The following is a 12,077-nucleotide window of genomic DNA, read 5'->3' as shown; positions in this document are numbered from 1 at the left end:
ATTAGCCAAGCAGAAAGTATAAAATTAGAACATAGTCAGTATAATCAGAAATTACAGCAAGTATTAGATTATTTTCAGAAAAATTCCCTACAAATAATTAGACAAAATTTAAGTTTTATACAATCACAACTAGAAGATAATAATAGAAATATACAAAGGTTTCCTAGTAGAAAAGAAATAAAAGAGCTTGTAGACATCATTGACAGTAAGCCGAAGCAAGTAGAATTGCAGTCCTTAGAAATTGTAGAACAGCTGAAAATAGAAGTACAGAAAATTAAATTAGTACAAAAAGAATTAACAGAGCAAGTAGACAAATTGCATAGTAAAATAGATAGATTATTAGTTTAATGAATGATTCTAGAAATAATAATAATTACATCAAAGCATTAAAAGAAGTTAGTGAGTTAGAAGAAGAACCAATAGGATTTTCAGACTTTACAACAAGTGTTCCTAGTAATAATATTCCCATAAGGCAAAATAATATTATTATCCAATTGATAATAAATTTAGCAGAAAAAATAGATCACATAGAAGAACAAATAGCAGAAATTAATCAACTTTTAAATAGCACATCAGCATCATTACTACCATCATTAGTTAATAAATTAGAAAATTTAACATTAGGCACAAGCAATATAAGAAAAAGAAAAATAAACCCTTTTGATAATAGCAAATGGAACTCTTTAGAAGAAAAGGAAAAGAAATAGTAAGAACCGAAGATATATATCCTAGTGAAGAGGAAGCACAAGACTTTCTTAGAAATGGATTTTTAAGATCACAAAGAAATAGACATAATTTATATCAATTAGGAAGATTTGAAAATAGAAATAGCATAGTAAGTAGCATAAGTCAATATGAAATAAGTTGCATAGATAAAGAAGTTATACTAAATTTACTTAGTAATTCGGCAATAGAACAACTTAGAAAATCAAACTATTCACAAATTCATATAGGAACTATATTAATCGGAATAGCAGGATTAACTAGAGCACAAGTAGGAACTAAAGCATTAGTATACATATATGATGATAGATGGGATAATCACCAACAAGCAGCCATAGCAACAGCTGAAGTAGACCTTAGCACAAACTTAGCAATTATAGGTTGCATTCCAAATTATGTAATGAATATTAAAGAATTTAGTAAATATATTAAGGTAAGCATTAGAACAAAAAATTATAATATGAAAGGAGATTTTAAAAACTTAAGTGTTAGTTTAATGTATGTAGGAAAAGTGTCAGACAAATTTAATTATAAGTTTAATGTTGAATTCCAAAACTTAGTACAAACTTTTGGAAGTAAACATGTTAATATGATAGAAGCAAAACCAGTAGATAATAGTTTTTTAGAAGGAACTCAATGGTTATTACCTAATTTACATGGATCAAAAAATAAACAACCTGATAAAGCACAAATTTTTGAAAATCACTTAGGAGAAGCATCAGTAAGGTTTAGCAATTATAGACAAATAGAAAATGTAGACGACTTAGAAAGTGAAGCAGAAATTAATATGGCTTTTGATAATTTAGAAATCAATATGATTGAACATAATTTTGATAACATAGTAGATAAATTAATAGAAGACATAGATAATTTGAGTGAAGAACAATACTTAGAAAAATATAAAACTTATGAATTAGGATTACATAGACTAAATGATGAGGAACTGAAGCAATTAATATTAAAATAGGATTAGAACATATTTTAGGAGAAAAAGAATATAACAATATGTTAATAGAAGTAGAATGTATGCCTGTAGAAGAAACTAGTTCAACAGGAACTTCAGGAATCCATACTGAACCAAGAGTAGGTAGAACCGATCAACAAAATATAAGACCAACTAGAGAACATTATGCAGAAAATAGTAGAACTTATGATTATGAAGAAACTAGACCTAGAAGAAATAGAATACCTTATTCAGGAATAGAACATGTAAACTTAGCAGGAAATATATTAAACATAGATCATGTAGACCCACAAGATTGGGAAAAAACAATAGAAAGATGGGAGAAAGGATGTGTACATGCAGCAATCATGTTAGATTTTAGTAATACAACTGATATGTTAGATTATTTTGAACATACTTTAGATGGAATGGTATTTGATTTCTTTCAAGCATGGAAAGTAAAAAATCCACAACAACATCAAGCAGCAAAAGAAACTTTTAATATAGATACTTTTGTTAAACTTATTAAGTATGAGTTTTTAGATCATAATAGGTTAGATGGTAGAAACGAACAAGAACAAATTAGAGCAATAAGAAATTTAGAGCAATTACAAATTTGTGATTTGCAATACATAGGAGAATATACTACAGATTTCTTTAAATATTTAGGAAGAACAGGTAGGATTAATGACATAAATTTATTAAATACATATATGACTAAAATTAAAGGACCAATAGGAGAAAAAATATGGAGAGAATGGCAAAAACACCCTAGAAAAGATGATGTAGCAATAGGACCCAGAACACAACATGTGTATGATATATTAAGAGAAGAATGTAGACAACTAAAAGCAAAGAGACAAATTAGAAAACAATTTTACATGAGCTGTAAGAATATAGATTTACCTAAGCAATATGGTTGTCATAGGAAAGATAAGTATAATAAGAAAATTAAACCATATAGAAAGAGCTATAGGAAGAAGTATAGATCATATAAGCAACATAAGACCTTTGACATACAACCTTCAAGAACCTTTAGGAAGAGAAAATACATTCCTAAGCACTTTAGGCAAAGAACCAATAAACCTTGGATTAGAAAATACAAAGCACCAAAAGATAAGAGTACTTGTAAATGTTATTTTTGTGGTGAAGTAGGACACATTAGACCTAAATGTCCTAAGTTAGGAAAACAACCTAGAGAAAAAGTACAATTAATTGAGCAATTTAAATTAGAAGAAGATGAAGACTTAGAGTCAATATATAGCTTAGACAACTTAAGTGATAGTGAAAGCATTTATAGCATAAATAGCATAGATATGTTATCCGAATCAGAATTAGAGTCAGATTACTCTAATAATTCAGATAGTGAACTAGATGCAAATATATGTATGTTTGAGGAAGAACAAGAAGAATTTCAATATGTTAATTTAGGTTGGCCTCAAGAATGTAGTAAATGTAAGAAAGTAGTAGCTGAAAAATATTATACAAGCAAGATAATATTTTGTAAACCTTGTTATACTAATGAAACATTAGAGCTAAATTCAATAGAGGACGAAGAAATTAATATGCAAAACATTGGAGAAAATCAGAAAACTAGTTCTTTAATAACTATTAATTGTGAGTTAGAACTATCTAAAGAACATAAGATTCAAATAGTAGGTATGATAGATACAGGTAGCACTAAGAGTGTCATAAAGGAAGAGTTAGTACCAACACAATTTAGGCAAAAACTAGTTAAACCAGTTAGAGTATCACAATTCGATACTAGAACTGTATACTTAACACATTGTATGACTAATATACCTATAAAGATAGAAAGACAATTATTTACCTTACCTTTAACATTTATATCACCTGTAGGATCTTATCAATTTATCTTAGGATTAAACTTTCTTAAAAGCTTACAAGGATTTTTGTATATACCTCCGGATATAACTTTCTTTAAGAAAGGTATAACTACAACTGATCAAAGTAATTTGATAGAAGCTTATAATAGCATTAGCATAGAAGAGTCAAGAGAAAATAGCTTTAGAGAAGAAGAAAATCTAGATAACAATGTCGATGAGCAGAATAGTATAGAATATGATGAATCAATCTTTGAACTTGAGTATCCAAACATAGGAGAAGTAGCTCTAGTAGAACTGAAACAAATAGGTAGACCTAAAACATTAGAAGAATTATTACAATTAGCAGAACATACTCGAATCATAGGAGAAGATCCCCAACTACATTGGAATAAAAATAAGATTTTAGCAAAATTAGATATAATTAACCCAGATTTAACTATTAAAACAGCAGATATGCCTTGTAATTTATTGGATAAACAAGAATTTGAGCAGCAAATAAAAGAGTTATTAAACCTTAAAGTAATTAGACCTTCTAAATCTAGACATAGGTCAGCAGCCTTTGTAGTTCGAAAGCATTCCGAACTAAAAAGAGGTAAAGCTAGAATAGTTTATAATTATAGGAGACTCAATGACAATACTTATGAAGATAGTTATAAATTACCTAATAAAGATGAGTTAATAAATAAGATTCAAGAGAGTAAATACTTTAGTAAATTTGATTGTAAATCAGGTTTTTGGCAAATTAGATTAGCTGAAGAATCAATAGAATGGACAGCCTTCACTTGTCCAGAAGGACACTTTGAATGGTTAGTCATGCCATTTGGATTGAAAAATGCACCTTCTATTTTTCAAAGAAAAATGGATCAACTTTTGAAGAAGTATGATAGTTTTTGTAGTGTATATGTAGATGATATACTTATACATAGCAAAAATAGAAATGAACATAGAAAACACTTAGAAATAATTTTGCAAGAGTTTATAGATAATGGTATCATTATTAGTAAAAATAAAATAGACTTAGAAAAACAAGATATAGAGTTTTTAGGAATATATATTAAGTCAGGAACTATTCAATTGCAGGAACATATAGCTAAGAAGGTTACAGAATTTCCAGATCGATTAGAGGATAAAAAGCAGTTACAAGCATTTTTAGGATTATTAAATTATGCTAGAAGTTTCATCCCAGATTTAGGAAGAAAAATAGCAGTTTTACATAGTAAGACTAGCAAAACGGGTCAGAAATACTTTAATACAGAAGATATTAAGTTAGTTCAACAAATTAAACAAGAAATTACACAACTTAAACCTTTAGCACTACCATTAGATAGTAGTTACAAAATAGTAGAAACAGATGCATCAGCATTAGGTTGGGCAGGAATTTTATATCAGAAAAAGTTTAAAGAATTACCAAAGTCTGATGAGCAAATTTGTAGATATGCATCAGGTAAATTTAGTGACATACAATCTCGATTACCAGCCACAGATTTAGAAATATTAGGCATAATTAATTCTTTAGAAGCATTTTCTTTATTCTTACATAATGAAATATTTACAATTAGAACTGATTGTCAAAATATTGTTTCTCATTATAATAAAATCACTACTAATAAACAAGCAGCTAGAAGATGGGTCAATTTTATAGATTGTATTACAGGAAATGGATTTAGGCCACAATTTGAGCATATAAAAGGAGCTGATAATACACTTGCGGATATCTTATCTCGGCTTCTTCTTTGACAGGTATGGACTTTTTCAGGCCTTCATCTTCTAGTACTCAAAGAGCAGAAAGTGGTGTGCCACCTCAAAGTGGTAATACACTAAGCATGACAGCAAGATCAGCAAATATTAGTTACAACTTTAATGGCTACACTGTGCAAGAAATTAGAAATCCACTCTTTAGATATAAAAGTACAGCATCATTATCGACTAGACAACAAGTTCTATTAGATAATTTTTGGAATATTAGAATAAATGCTATGGACATGAGAAGAGGTCAAGAAAAATTAATTAGAGCACTTGAGCAGGAATTTTCAGCCAATAATTGTGATCTTGCTAGATATCAAGAAGAGTATCCTAAGTCAAGAGCACAATATGCTAGACTTCAGACACAATATAATCACCTTAAAGCACAGCATGATAATTTGAATGCATTGTATTATAATTTGCAAAATGAGCATGATACAGTAGTTGATCATTTTCGTACACTGAATATAAATTATCAGAAAACAGTTGAGTTTATTAAGCAAGAAGAAGAAAGTAGTTGGCCTGCATCTCTGTTAGAAAGAGAAACAAAAAATCCCTACTTTTTACAAGCCCTAGCAAAAGAAAGGTTTTCGTATTTACCTCATGATTGTAAAGATAAAATCTTCAAGTTACAGCATGATAAGCATCTTTCCCTTCAAGTAGCTATCCAGAATTGTCTCTTTAATCTTATATCTCATCCTCAACCTGGTATAGGAGTCATTTGTCATGATACATTTTCTCACCCTGAAGAAAAAGCACGATTTTATATTCTATTAGCTACTATTAATATGAGAGACTTTGGTGAAATGTACATTGAGCATGATAATCGTAGAGTTAGAGTTACTCCAGGTTTTCTAATGGAACATGGAGTGTTAAAAAGTCTTTATGTCCAAAATGAACATCATATAGAGTCATTCTCCTATCACCCTAAGTATGCCATATCTCATTATCTTAAGCAATGGGGAAGTATAGGATTAGGTTATAGTACTATCCGATTAGAAATAATTAGCATTCCTTCATATCCCCGTAGAACCAGTCTATATCATGATAAAGCCAGACACCTAGTCATCATATCACTTCGTAATTATATAGAGCCACCTCCTTTACCAACAATTGATGTGGCACCAACAGTGGAGGATATTCACAAATTTCGTGCAGCCCAGCTTGTAGTAGATGATTTCTTTGATGATACAAATCTGCAATTAATCTACCAAGCCAATGCTTTAAATATCTACACCAGAGAACACCTGGATGGAGTACCACGACCAGGAGAGCTGTACACTGTTGATATGAGCACAACCACTAAAGAAGTGTATGATTTATTGTATAAAGAAGAGCAGGAGAGCCAACAAGTGAGAGAAAGTGATGCTGATTATTGGGATAATCTCGATGATGAAGAACTCCACAACATTGAAAACATGATGGAAGCTTGACGATCATCTCACTACATCAATAGAAGATAAGATTCAAGCATGAAGATATAGCTTTACACTTTTCAAGAAGTTCATTTCTCAAGCAAGAAGATCAAGATGAACAGCTCAACATAGTTTTCTCAGCAACTGGCAAGAAGAAACGAAGCAGCCATCCAAGAGGCAAGAGGCAAGAAAAAGCCAAAATAACATTCAGCTTGAGACAAGCAAGGAATTCCTCAAAAAGATAAGGACATCGATGTCTTTTCACAGCAAAGAATTGTGTAACCGGGCAACTTTCGCTCGTACTGGGGCAAATGGGAAATATCCCTATTATAAATGTATAATTTTAGAGAGGTTACATTGTAAATAGGCTTATTATAGGTTAGTTTAGTCTATGTAAAAGTTTCATTCAGAAATATCATTTTATAAATGTAATTAATTTGATTTCTTTATTTTTAACCTAAATTTCCACCAAAATCGAAATTTTTCTGAAATTTCCTTAAATTTGAAGTACCGAAACCGAAAAAGGATTGAAATTAAAGTAAAATTATATTCCCTTCCCTTAGAGCATTTTAAGTGGCTCTCCATTATAACTTATAGCTATCTCGCTCCTAATTATAGAGAGCGAGATGTAGACCCCCGTATTCTTTTTATTTTATTTATTGTTTGTTTTAATTTGTCGAAAAACGTATGAAGTTACGTATTCATGAGGTACAAAAGTATTTGAGCTTAGGTTAAGACTTTGAGGCCATTTAAAGGATTAAGAAATTTAGAGAAAAATCCAATTTGGGACTAGGAGATTATTTTTAAAGTATCGAGGCTTAGGACAAGCCCGGAAAATTTTCCCGAAAGGATTTGGTGAAGTGTCGGAGAAATAAGGATGTTTGAAGATGTAATTTTCGGATTGGGCTTGAGGGAATTAAGAGAAAAAGAAAGTTGGAGCAGTCCAAGCCCATTGGCCCAAAAAGAAGGGAAAATTCGACTTTTCACAATTAAATTAGGGAGAGGTATAAAAGCTAAACCTTCCCCCTCAAACCCTAGCCTCTTCCTCATTTTCTCCTTTTCCTCTCTCTCTCTAGCCCTTCGCCGGAAATCGTCGCCGCCATAACGCCGCCGCACCGCCAGTCGCCGCTGTTGCCGGAATCCGGATTTCAACCAAAATTTCCAGATTTTCTTCTCTTCATCCCCTCTTTCCATTTCTCCAACCAAAATCATGAAATTTAGCCATTTAATCTCCCAAAAACCCTAGAACCCGAAGCTAAAATTGGGGCTTTTGTGATTTCTTCTTTCCAAGCTCAAATCAAGGTATTTTCCATCCTAATCTAGCCTCTATTCCTTCGATCTATACATCTTTCTTACCAAATTCGAGTTTTTGATTTCCATTTTTGAATTTTTGGTGCATGAACCCGATTTCTCCTTAAACCATGAAGCTAGGCTATGGGTTTGGCAAGGATTTTTGGTAAGGATCTATCCATGCAACCTTGTTTTCGAGTTTTTGGTTGAGATGTTGATGTTGGACGGATTTGTAGGTGAAGAAGGCCAAGGAGAAGGAATAGGACGTGATTTTTGAAGAAGAAAGGGTAAGGAATGGGTTTTGGACAAACCCTAGAATTTTTGGAATTTATTTGGTTGATTTGGTTTATGTTGAGCTATTGTTGTTGTTGGAAAAATTGTGAAATTAGAGATTTGAGGATGGTTTAATTAGTAGGATTTTATTAGCATAATTTTCATACTGTTGGAATTTTGTTGTGGAAGATTTGGTGATTATTGTGGTGTAGTTTTGGCCAAAAGAAAAAGAAAAGGAAGAAGAAAAGAAATGGGTTTGTTTTTGGAAGAAAAGGAAAATAAAGAAAATGGTAAAAATTGGATTAAAGGAGGTTTTATGGTGGTAAAGTGGTAAAAAAGTGAAGAAGGTGAAAGTAAAGGTAAATTCGGTAAAAAAGGAGGTAAAAAGTAAAAGTGAAAGTGTGGAGGTAAAAATAATGGTAAAAGTGAAAAGGTGAAAAAAGAGAAGTAAATGAGTAAAAGTAAAAGTAAAACTTTATTTATAATTATTTATTTATTTGTTTTTAATAAATAAGAATTATTTACTTATTTATTTTTAATAAATAATAAATAATGGTAAATAAAGGATTACTTGGTCAAAAGTCAGAAGTCAAAGTCAACTCCGAGAGTTGACCATGGTTGACCGACCTCGTAAAACGTGAGGATCTACTCAACTTTGGTCGCTCGGAATGGCGAAAGTTTAGCGGAGCGATAAGGACGTTTTCCTTTTTAAGAAAGAAGTTAGTTTCCCAAATTGGTAAAGGTTGAAAGAAATAATTAATGGCCTCATTGAAATAAAAAAGGTTTAGTGTACACGGTTACTTAAGGTTGATCATGATGTTTACCTGGATAATTACTTACAAATTAAGTAATGGTTCAGGAAACACGATCGTTAAGGAAGCTTAAGCGGAAAGCATCAGAGTGTAGAGTACGCCAGCATTTTTCAGGTAGGGTGAGCTGTCCCTTCCTTGTTAGAGGCTTTTCGATATATGTGGAATGCTCTAGTATAATACTATGTTGCCTGCAAGTATGTTTTTGGTTGTTCATTAGTCGATGCCTCGTGATACATGTGTTTTCAGAACCGAAAATTGTTGATTGCGAAAACCAAGGCTAGACTTGCATGTTGAGATACTGTACCCTTTTGTATGTTTGAGTTTGTGACCTGAAAGTGAATGGGACCTAGACACGTAGATTCCTAGGGATCCCACGGTGTCGATAAGCGTGAACCTCCGGAGGGGGTTGTGCTCCTATGTTTGTCAAGGAAAGGTAAATACAGACAGTGAACCAGTCATAGGAGACTCAGAGCTAGGAAATGGACATTTTCGCTACTTGTAGTCACAAGGACTACATAGTAGTTGGTTGGTTCTCGAATTCAGGACGAACCAGGTCGGTCACCGATTTATTTTGGTTTAGTCGGCATGTAAGTATCTCAGAGCTCCAAATTGTGTGAAGCATGCTGCATATGATTTCCTAAAACGAAACAACTGTGATTGTTTTTGTTTGCATTTGTTTTACTTGATTTTACAAATGCGCGCAACCTATATTCTAGTAGCTATGTTTTACCTATTCGATTTCAAACCTAACTAAGGTTGGGTCGGCTCCTATTGGGCTAGCGAGGACGAAATGCTCACCCCTACATTTCAGGTTATAACGAGGTCATTCCGGACGATTTGGATTAGAGGTGGGTCGTTGGCTGAGTCCGTGTGTTGCTGTTCCTGTTGCTTGAAGTTCTTCCCTTGTGGTATTCCATCGTTTTACTCGTTTTTTTCATTCCATGTTGAACTCTGTGAGGTCCGCCTACCTGGGAGCGCGCCTCACCCCTTTGTTTTATTGTTGTTGTTGAACTTTCCTTTCATTTCGGTTATGATGTAAGCCCTAAGGCGCCACAATGCACTTGCCCACTTTATTTTTAAGCTTTTCCAGACTTGCTATTTTGAATGTTGGGTTGTTGATTTAAAATCCTTTCTAAATTTAGTATTTCTTGGTCTCCTATTTTCTAAAGTTAGTATTTTCAAAAGGCCTTGTAGTATTAAGTTGGTAGGTCTACGATATGTCTACGACGTATCGAGCTCCTATTGGCTTAATATTACGGCGCTGTGGTATACTCATTCGGGTCGCCACACGAGATGAGGCTCTCTATAATTTAATATAAGCATTTTGAGTTATTTTATGTAATTTATAAATATATTTAATCTTCATTTAAAAAATAATATAAATTCAAAATTAACTAAAATAGAGAGCACTGATATAAATGTAATTCTAAAGTGGCTAGCCAAAATGACTTTTTAGCTACTTTGGCTAAAATTTGACTAAAAAATGGCTAACATTGCTAAAGATGTTAATGTTAAGCTTTCAAAATCGTTTTGTCACTCAATTGTATGAGATGAAATATGTTGGGTAATGATATGACAAGTAGTGATCTTGGAAAATGAAAAACTTAATGCATTTCACATCATATTTGTTGAGAATCGACCAAACAAGTCAAGAAATTTTGAAAAATAACCTCTTTTTAGGTACGAAATTGACAACTAGCATTCCTATAAAAGTTTTTGAAATCTAATATTTTCAAAGAATAAAAAAACATGACTACCCAAAACATAAAGTTTCACCCTTTTTTTTACCTATATATATATATATATATATATTTTGAATAGAGGTTGATTGTTATTCAATAATCAACAGCTAAATTGGCCATAGCTTACAAACTTACATAAAAATCCCGGCAAAAACTAATGCAAACTAATTAAAATCATTGGGAAACCTACATTTAAGCAAGCCTATGCAAGAGTAACAAAACTTCGCCTCCTATGGAAAAAATATTCAACTAGCCCTCACTTGCCAAGCACACACTTGTGGTACAAGCAAGAGACTATAAACGTCATGAAAGACTCATAGAATCTTAATCACCCTCATACAGGCTTAGAACCCATTCAGAACAATTAAACAATAGATAGCTCTTTCCCTTTCGAGATGGAGTTTAAATCCTCACCAATAATATTACCGTCTTCTTTCTCCTTTGCCAGATTCCGCTTAACCCGACATCCAGAAGGATACCCCTTCTGCTTTGGAGCTGGTTCCACAAAAATCGGAACCTCCACCAACTCACCAAGCTAAAATTCCCAAAGTATAATTGCCAAACCAGGCTTGAATTGCTTCTTTAGTACACCCAAAGACCCAGCAGCATCCAGCCCAGCAGAAGCCCACCCATCAGAAACAAGCCCAACAACAGCTAGCCCTAAAGTTTCAAGAGAAAGTTTCACTTTTTTTTTTAAATGAGAAAAAATCTGTTTTATCTCCTAAAGTGCAGTTTACTAACCTCATCCTAATATTTTTGAAATCTTCTTAATTCTTGAATTAGATTATATCTCGTCTCCTCTTCATTCCTGGAGCCTAAATCCAATTATATATTCCAGGCTAAATTAATAAATTTATGAGTTCTTCATTGATTCAAAAAAGATTAATCAACAAAAAAAGCCAATACTCACTGAGGCACCAACAAAAAAACTAAAGGTGCTAGAATTCACAAACAAGTTCTCTGCAAGGTCTTTGGGAATGATTGAAGCATCTGGCAGTATTTTGATACCAAAGGAACCTATGCAATTCCACCTGAACCCAAAAAGAAAAGCAGTAGCCCGCTTGGGTCCAGGAACCAGAACCCTTTGAAATTAAAGAAGATAGCCGAAGCACATGAACTTTGTCTTGCTTATCTCTAAACCTCCTAGCCCTACTGTGAAGAGCAAGGAGAAAATTAAAGTTTTTGTATTTATGTTTCGAACTTAGCCTGTTTACTATGTTTCTTTTCACAGCGTATAGGCTCGCTTTTGAATAAGCGAGCACTAGTTGTCTAATAGGTGGTGCAAGCAT

General features: G+C 32.6%; 1 long non-coding RNA gene across 1 annotated transcript; it reads left to right on the top strand.

Annotated features, from left to right (window-relative positions):
- Nucleotides 1-8,196: 8,196 nt before the first annotated feature.
- Nucleotides 8,197-10,135, top strand: LOC121051430. Its single transcript, XR_005805694.1, has 3 exons — nt 8,197-8,248; nt 9,094-9,160; nt 9,858-10,135. It is a non-coding gene; the product is annotated as an uncharacterized LOC121051430 (long non-coding RNA).
- Nucleotides 10,136-12,077: the final 1,942 nt, after the last annotated feature.

This window comes from Rosa chinensis, chromosome 2 (assembly GCF_002994745.2).
Source record: "Rosa chinensis cultivar Old Blush chromosome 2, RchiOBHm-V2, whole genome shotgun sequence".
In the NCBI taxonomy this organism is placed as follows: domain Eukaryota; kingdom Viridiplantae; phylum Streptophyta; class Magnoliopsida; order Rosales; family Rosaceae; genus Rosa; species Rosa chinensis.
The sequence above is the reverse complement of the archived record's forward strand: the minus strand, read 5'-3'. Positions and strand labels throughout refer to the sequence as shown.